The sequence below is a fragment of the Copadichromis virginalis genome, linkage group LG16 (genome assembly GCF_057382275.1).
Source record: "Copadichromis virginalis isolate Kocher_CV1m ecotype Utaka linkage group LG16, C_Virginalis_male_GT1.1, whole genome shotgun sequence".
Classification (NCBI taxonomy): Eukaryota; Metazoa; Chordata; class Actinopteri; order Cichliformes; family Cichlidae; genus Copadichromis; species Copadichromis virginalis.
In genome coordinates, this window is record NC_140633.1 from 16,823,486 (window position 1) to 16,831,424 (window position 7,939).

General features: G+C 41.1%; 1 protein-coding gene across 2 annotated transcripts in view; it reads right to left on the reverse strand.

Annotated features, from left to right (window-relative positions):
* Positions 1-7,399, reverse strand: part of znf385b (zinc finger protein 385B) — a 64,933-nt gene extending 57,534 nt beyond the window's left edge. For both annotated transcript variants that reach the window (XM_085435613.1, XM_085435611.1), the window contains exon 1: positions 7,149-7,399. The gene's annotated coding sequence lies outside the window, so the exon portion shown is untranslated. The remainder of the gene's footprint in view (positions 1-7,148) is intronic.
* Between the last annotated feature and the right edge of the window lie 540 nt (positions 7,400-7,939).

The window sequence follows — 7,939 nt, forward strand, 5'->3', positions numbered from 1 at the left end:
GAAATAATGCTGCCACTCCTCCTCCTCAGCCTATACTTCTGACAGTAAATATGACCAAGTGGTGCTGATTCCTTTAAACTAATATCTTATATTTTTCTTTCTTCATGATTTTTTATACTTACATTTTTTTTTATTGCTGAACATGATGTCTATAGGAATGAGGTTTGTGGGGGAAGAAGGCGAAAAATACAGAGAGACATGTGAGACTGCAATTCCCCATCCTGGTTCCAACTCTGGATACTGACATGTTGGGTTGTATACTTGGGCAAATATCTAGAAAGGAGACCTGTAATTTTTTGTAACAAAGCTCATTAGAGTAAGATTATCCAGGGTGAGCTCATCTCTCAGCCTCTGAGAGACATAACGTCCGTATATTAAAGACAAGGCTTTTAAGGCGGATGTGCATTAAACCTGTAATGTTTTTAATAATCACAGGGGCGATAACTGTGGTTGTAAAAAACACTTATAGTTCTATAGAAGACAGCGGATAAACATCCCTCCAACTGATCTCTGTAAAACATTTTCTATTGGCTCAGTCACTCATTTTAGGTCATACTAAGAAAAAGATTAAAGTCCCCTAACAACTGAATCAAGAAGAACATCTGGCATTAAATTAAATCAAACACACAAAGCTATACGCTGTAGTGACCCCTTGTGACAAATGACCAGTTTTATTGTACTCAAAAATAATACAAAAGTCCATTGTGTAAGTTTATTTATGGTGAACTGTGATTTCACACTCTTGTCCGTTCTTTTCTCATCAAATGTGGTTTCAAAACATCAAGATGGCAACGGTAAAAAACCTCATCTCGAGACTTCGAAATGGGACCTCACAAATAAGTGGATGACTTCATGGTAGCTACTTCCACTTTGTATACCGCCTATGTACAACACTAAACTAATTTTTAAGTTTTAAATATTTAGAGTTGAGGCTTATTATTTGATTTCACAAATCACTGGGTGGCCACTTATAGTGTCTATGGTTGAAAATGGTTAGCTTAGCTTGTCATAAACACTGCAATCTCCAGCTACTCTGACATGTGACATTATGTCATGTTGTTTTTGCTGCTGTATAGAATAAAGACAGAATTACATGTTCACAAGTTTTCAGATGTTGGTTAGTGGATTTAGGATGTTAGGCCAGCTGTTTTTATCTATTAAGGTAAGCTGGCTGGCTGCAGGCTTCGATTTAATATGATATAGAGGGGGATACTGACATTCTCAGCAACAGTTTCATCCCCACCTCATATTAAATAATGAATCCACACGTAATGTGATCTTGATTAAATATTGATGTCAAATCTCTGCTCTAACTGAAAAAAAGAGTACGTTGTTACAGTGAGGACATTACACCTGTCTGCTGCCAATCAACACACACACACACACACACATATACACACACATAGAATAAAACTACAATAGATTTTGTATAGAAAGAACAGTTTGTGCTTACATCACTATGTGCGTGCGTGTGTGTGCGCTCTCTGCAGGTTTCTAAACTAATCTGCCCTGACGTAACAACATGCTGCTTCTCAATCTGCCCACTGCTGGAGTCCTGGCAGACGGACACACAAACGCAGTGTTTAGTAATGTAGTCATGCTCTATAAATAGGTAAAAATTGATTTGTGTGGAGGAGAAGTGTGTGTCTTACAGTAGGATAAATCTACATTTACTGTACAACTGGACAAAAGAAACCAACAATCCAGGCAGTCTGATGGTTAACAGCCCATCCTGATGACCCTTCAGCAGCTTAATACAGTCTACATTTTTTTAAAGACATATGCCTCTTCATCTGTTTGAGAGTATCTTGGGTTTAGTCCCAAGGATAAAGGTCAGACAGCCAACATGAACATTTTGCCAGTTTGTCTGTCCACCGCCACCTGAACATCGTACCTATTAACTCAGTATTCTGCATGGTGTTGTCAGCCACAGAAACAGCTCTCATCATTGGTTATCAGACAGAACTGTCATCTCATTAACTTTGGAAATGGACTCGATACAATCCTGTAGAAGACTAAGCACACCTTATGACTCATATAACACCATTAGCAACAATAACTTGAACTTGATTCTTTTCTTTTTCAGCCATTTTGTTGTGGATTTGCGATGTGCCAGGGATCATTGTTGTGTTGCGTGACCCAGTTTTGGCCGAGCTTTAGCTGTCGGACACATGGCCACACATTTGACTCTTTGTTATGTAGTGGAGTTTATGGTCGATGAAATGGCTGCAAGGTGCCCCATCTTCTGGCAGCCCTCTGGCAAAATGCTAACTTTTGGGTTTTTTGCAATTTCTCTGAGCGTTGTATAATCTTTACTTGGGCGGAATTTGCTGGGATGTCACTTCTGGTAGGACCAGAAACTCTCTGACTGGTACTTCCTCTCAAGGCATATGGGATCAATAAGGATGTACTTAGTTTTTCCCAGGACTGCCCAGAGTATTGAGAAAACGTTCTGTTTCACATGACTGTATTTTAAGATGTTTATAGCAGCTAGTCTTTTAGCTAATTAAACTTTAAACTTTTAAAATATACCAAACAACGTCTTGATGCATGCTCAATCATCCAGATAAGTAAATCTCTAAAAGTTGATTCTGTTCATCTGGACGTAGTGTTTTGTGGGAGAAACGTTTCGTCACTCATCCAAGTGACTTCTTCAGTCTCAGCTGACTGCAGGTTTCCCTAATCTTATTGTAAGATGGTGACAGATGTACCCTTAGGCCCCCTCCTCGATTCAGAGATGGTCTTTCCCTTTTCACATAAATGGCCTCCTTGACTCCGCGCTCAAACCAGCGTTCCTCCCTGTCCAAGATGCGTACATCCTCATCATTGAAAGAGTGTCCACTGGCCTGTAGGTGTAAATAGACTGCAGAGTCCTGGCCTGACGAGGTAGCTCTTCTGTGTTGTGCCATCCGCTTCGCCAGAGGTTGTTTGGTTTCCCTGATGTATAAATCCTGGCAATCCTCCTGGCACTTAACAGCGTACACTATGTTACTCTGTTTGTGTCGGGGGACCTGATCCTTGGGTGCACCAATTGTTGGCGCAGCGTGTTTTGGGGTTTAAAAGCCACAGAGACCCGGTGTTTAGAAAAAAATGCGTCTCAACTACTCCGATACTCCTGACACATATGGGATCACGTCCTGATGACACCCAGTTTGTGCTCCAGTGGATGATGAGAGTCAAACCTTAAATACTGATCCGTATGCGTAGGTTTACGGTACACGTCAGCTTTTAGATGTCCCCCATTCCTGATGTAAACCTCACAGTCTAAGAAGGCTAACCTGCCACTTTTCATATCCTACCTGGTGAATTTGATGTGTCGGTCCACCGAGTTAATGTGATCCGTGAAATGTGGTACATTCTGAAATTTGATTTTCACCCAGGTGTCATCCACATATCTGAACCAATGGCTTGGTGGTGTTCCAGGGTAGGATAGCAAAGCCCTCTTTTCCACTTCTTCCATATACAAATTGGCCACGATGTGTGAAACTGGGGAGCCCACGGCACACCCATGTTTCTGACTATAGAACTGACCCTTGTATGTGAAGTAGGTGGAATGAAGACACAGTTCCAAAAGCAAACACACTTGGTCGATGCTGAGAGTGGTCCTGTTGCTGAAGTTGGGGTCATCCTGTAATCTCTCACGAACTACCGCCAACGCTTCCGTGACTGGGATGCATCTGTCACCATCTTACAATGCTGTGATTGCAGCCATTCCCCAACTCTCTGTGAATGGTACTCATGGCCATTGATCAGTGGTCTTTGATCAGTGGTTGTTGATCAATGGTCATGAGAATCTGCATAATTATGATGAAGGAACTGACCTCCCAGCCCAAGATGTCACCATCTTACAATAAGATTGGGGAAACCTGCAGTCAGCTAAGACTGAAGAAGTCACTTGGATGAGTGACGAAACGTTTCTCCCACTGAAAACGCTACGTCCAGATGAACAGAATCAACTTTTGGAGATATACCAAACAACTTGATTAAATCCAATCCAAGTTACTGGGGGTCAGCACAGAAACAAATATTCACACACTCCCACAACCACACTGAATCACCAATTAGCATAACACGACCCACAGTGGGACAAAGCTAGAGTACCTAAAGAAATCCACAGAGAAGCATCAACCAGGAGGTTTGAACCAACCCTCTCGTTGTTAAGTGATAGTGCTAACCACAAAAGCGCACCAGCATCCACCAGCATGCTACCCTCAATTTTCACACAAATGTTATCTTAGCACATACTCTGCTGAAATGTCATGAAGTTTATATATCTAACAGACGTTTGCTAAGTTAAAATGGTCCAGCACACACAACAGCAGGGTAATAACCAGTGCTTCATTTTACCAACATTATTTATTATTCCCTTGATCAAACTGTTAGCATTCATATACTCTACTCACATATGTCCCGTTTTTCTGGTTCTCTTTTCCTTGGGGGTTTTTATGCTCACTGTGAATGTTTTCGTGCTCTCTCTTTGACTTTCAGCATCCCCTTAATGTCTTTAAAAGAAGGCTTCTGCTTTAGTTAAGTTGATTGGTGTTAATTAGACACAGAGAGGACGGAGAGAGATTGAAGGTCAAACCAGAAAGCAGAGAGTAGCAGTCACAGAGCAGGGAATGAGGGAAGGAAGGAAAACAATATAAGGATGGATGCTCTGCTCACTTAACACTGCTGAACAATGGGGAAAAAAGGTTTCCAGGTCACAAAGAACATCCAAGAAAAACTGAGACACAAGGAAAGGAAAGGAAAGGAAAGGAAAGGAAAGGAAAGGAAAGGAAAGGAAAGGAAAGGAAAGGAAAGGATTAGGCATCTCAGGGCAAATTCAGTTTCCAAGTCTGTTTCTGTCAGAGCAGCAACAGTCCAGCTGATCAGGGAATCAATATTAGAGTAATTAACTCTATAACATTCCTGCAACCCCAAACACGCACTGAGTCCTTAAAACTCCAGGGCTCACCGTGTTAATTGTTTTACAGTGTAAACCCAGCACAGACACACACAGACACACACACACTTACATCACACTGTCATCTATGTGAAAATTAACATCTCCATGACAAAGCGAGAGTGAGACAGGACAACGCTGGACAATTTGGACTGTGTGTGTGTGTGTGTGTGTGTGTGTGTGTGTGTGTGTGTGTGTGTGTGTGTGTGTGTTGTGTTAGTAACAAGCATGAATATGCTCTATTCTCTCTCTCCTTTAGTCCTGACTTTAAAATTATACTGAACAGCATTTATATTTAACTACAGTTTTTAAAAATGCTTAAAATTCCATAAATGAATCGGGCTGATTTTCATCTTCTTGACTTGCTGTGGTGTAGTCCCTGGGCTTTCCTTGAGTTCTTATTCATTACTTGTGTTATTTTGTTAATGAGCCTTCCTTGTGCACTCTCCTATGATCCCCTATCATCATGTTTCACTGTTAGTTAACCGTCCTTTAGTTACTTCCTGTTTTACTTAGAGAGTTTGTTTTTTCATGTGTCCTGTTTCTTTTTCTTTCTTTTTTGTCCGATGCTTGGGTCCTCTCCTTACCATCACTGCCCCAAACCAGTGTATGATATTCATTATTTCCTTTTTTCCATGTACAAACTCAATTTGAAAAGTCACTACTGCTTTGAAAGCATTTTCTATTTAACCTAGTTAATATACTGCTACTACTAAAGACTGTCAGGTATCTGCGGTAACACTGATAGGAAGGCAACAGTAACTCAAATAACCACTCGTTACAACCAAGGTGTGCAGAAGAGCATCTCTAAATGCACAACACAATGAGTTCTGAAACAGAAGGGCAGCAGCAGAAGACCACACCTCAGTGCCACTCCTGTCCGCTAAGAACAGAAGACTGAGGCTACAATTCACACAGGCTCAAAACTGAAGATCTGAAAAATGTCGTGCTGCAACGTTTGGATGGTAGGCTCTTAATTTGCCATAAATAAATGAAAGCATGGATTCCCTCTGCCTTGTATCAGCGGTTCAGGCTGCTGGTGGAGTAATGGCACACTGAAGCATAATGTGTATGTCACAAAGCTCAAATCATTTCAAAATGATTTTTATAACATGACAATCAATTCACTCAAAAAGCCTCCACAGTCACCAGATCTCAGTCTGGCACCTTTTTGGAACAATTTTTCATGATAGATGGGCAACTGTGTGATTCTGTCTCATCGATAGGAACATTTCCAGCACCTTGTTGAATCTGTGCTGTGAAGAATTAAGGCAGTTCTGAAAGTGTCTGGTGAGTAAGTGTACACCTCTGTATAATTCTGAAGTATAATACCCGCCTATTTAAATTTTACTTTTACCTCGTGAGAGTTAAAAACATTATCCTTTTGCTCACTGCTGCGGTCCATTTATTGGACTTTTATTGTGTAGGTTGTGCAGTGTTGGTGGGTATTTTACTCAAGTACATTGCACCGGAGGGCAAATGTGAGTTATTGTTATTTCTTTTAATAACTTCTGCAAAAATTCAAAAACAATTTGATTGATTGATTGATTGATTGATTGATGTAATTAATCAAGACATAGGTGATTATCTTTGGTGACTCTGAAGAATTTTTCACCATATCACCAAGTTTTAAAATATGACTACTTGTGGCGTTTTCTCAGTTAAAGTGAATAATTTAAAGGTATGACTGTGAAATAAGGCAAGTGAAGGTGTCACCTGAGGACTCTGGGTGATTGAAAGAGATGCGTTTCTCTCCATCTTCCAGCATATTTATAATGTAACTCAAAAACAGAAACCTCAGCAACTATCAATGCGTCGGTGATATCAATTTGTGACATGTAACCGAACCATATTGAGTTTGCTTGCAATGAAATGTGCTATATAAATAAAATTGGCATTGCCACACACTCTTAGGGGTCATGTCTCTGCATTTACAATTTCTTTAATATGAGACTTTCAGTGCCCTACATGGTGTAGAGTAAATGAATGTATGCTCAGTCTAATCATTTGGGGCAGTATAAGAGAAACTGGCCAAAAATGTAAATGAGATGTATATAAACGGGAAAACTATTATATTTAAACGCTCGTGCTGCTGCGTGGTTTTCATAAGCTTCATTTATCAAAGGAAAGAAGAGAAAAGCAAAGACACGTGAGCAGGTGAATGAATGGGACGAGAGAAAGAAGCAGGTGGAAGGTGACTTACCGGAGGACGAGGATGGATGGATAAAGAAAGTAGAGTCCTGCTTGGTTTGAAGCGCACAACTCCGCTCGCGCTGTCAGCTCCGGACCATTCACTGATAATCAATACTTAACCGATCCGAGTCTCCGCTCTGTGAGTGCCCGCGTGCGGTTTAACTGATCGGTCATCGATCGTCCATCCCATTCATCCATCAGGTATCCGGACACTGATCAACTCTGTGGGAGCAGCGGAGTGCCGCGCGCTCTGCGCTGCACTGACCAGAGGGGTAGTGCTGCGCATGCGCCACCACACACACATAAACGCATAACCCCACACACAAACGGCAACAGAGAGCAAAAGAGAGAAGCTTAAATACACCCGATGAAAAACAAAACAAAAAAAAAATACACGTGGATGGACTTTAAAGAAGACGGGCCTTTACCTGCCTGCGCGTGCGTCCGTTTGAGTGAGTGCGCGTGAAATGCAGCTTCTCCTTGATTTGTTTTCAGCTTTTGTTGAAAAAAAAAAAGCAGGTGAAATCCATTTAAAAACCGTAAATACTGGCTGCAGAGCGCGGACACACACACACACACTTTTGCCAACGGTGCTCAGTGTTTGTTGCCCTCTGTCAGTATTTACTGTCAACTCACCTGACCGTCAGGCGTCATGGGTGTTATTTTATGCTTTCATCCAGTCTGTGGCATTTCAAAGACTAATTAAGATTATCTGCATCAAATGCTGTATAACGTTCAATTAAAAAACAGAAATGATTTATCCTTTTTTAAATCAAAGGTTCATGTTCAAAAATTCACGAG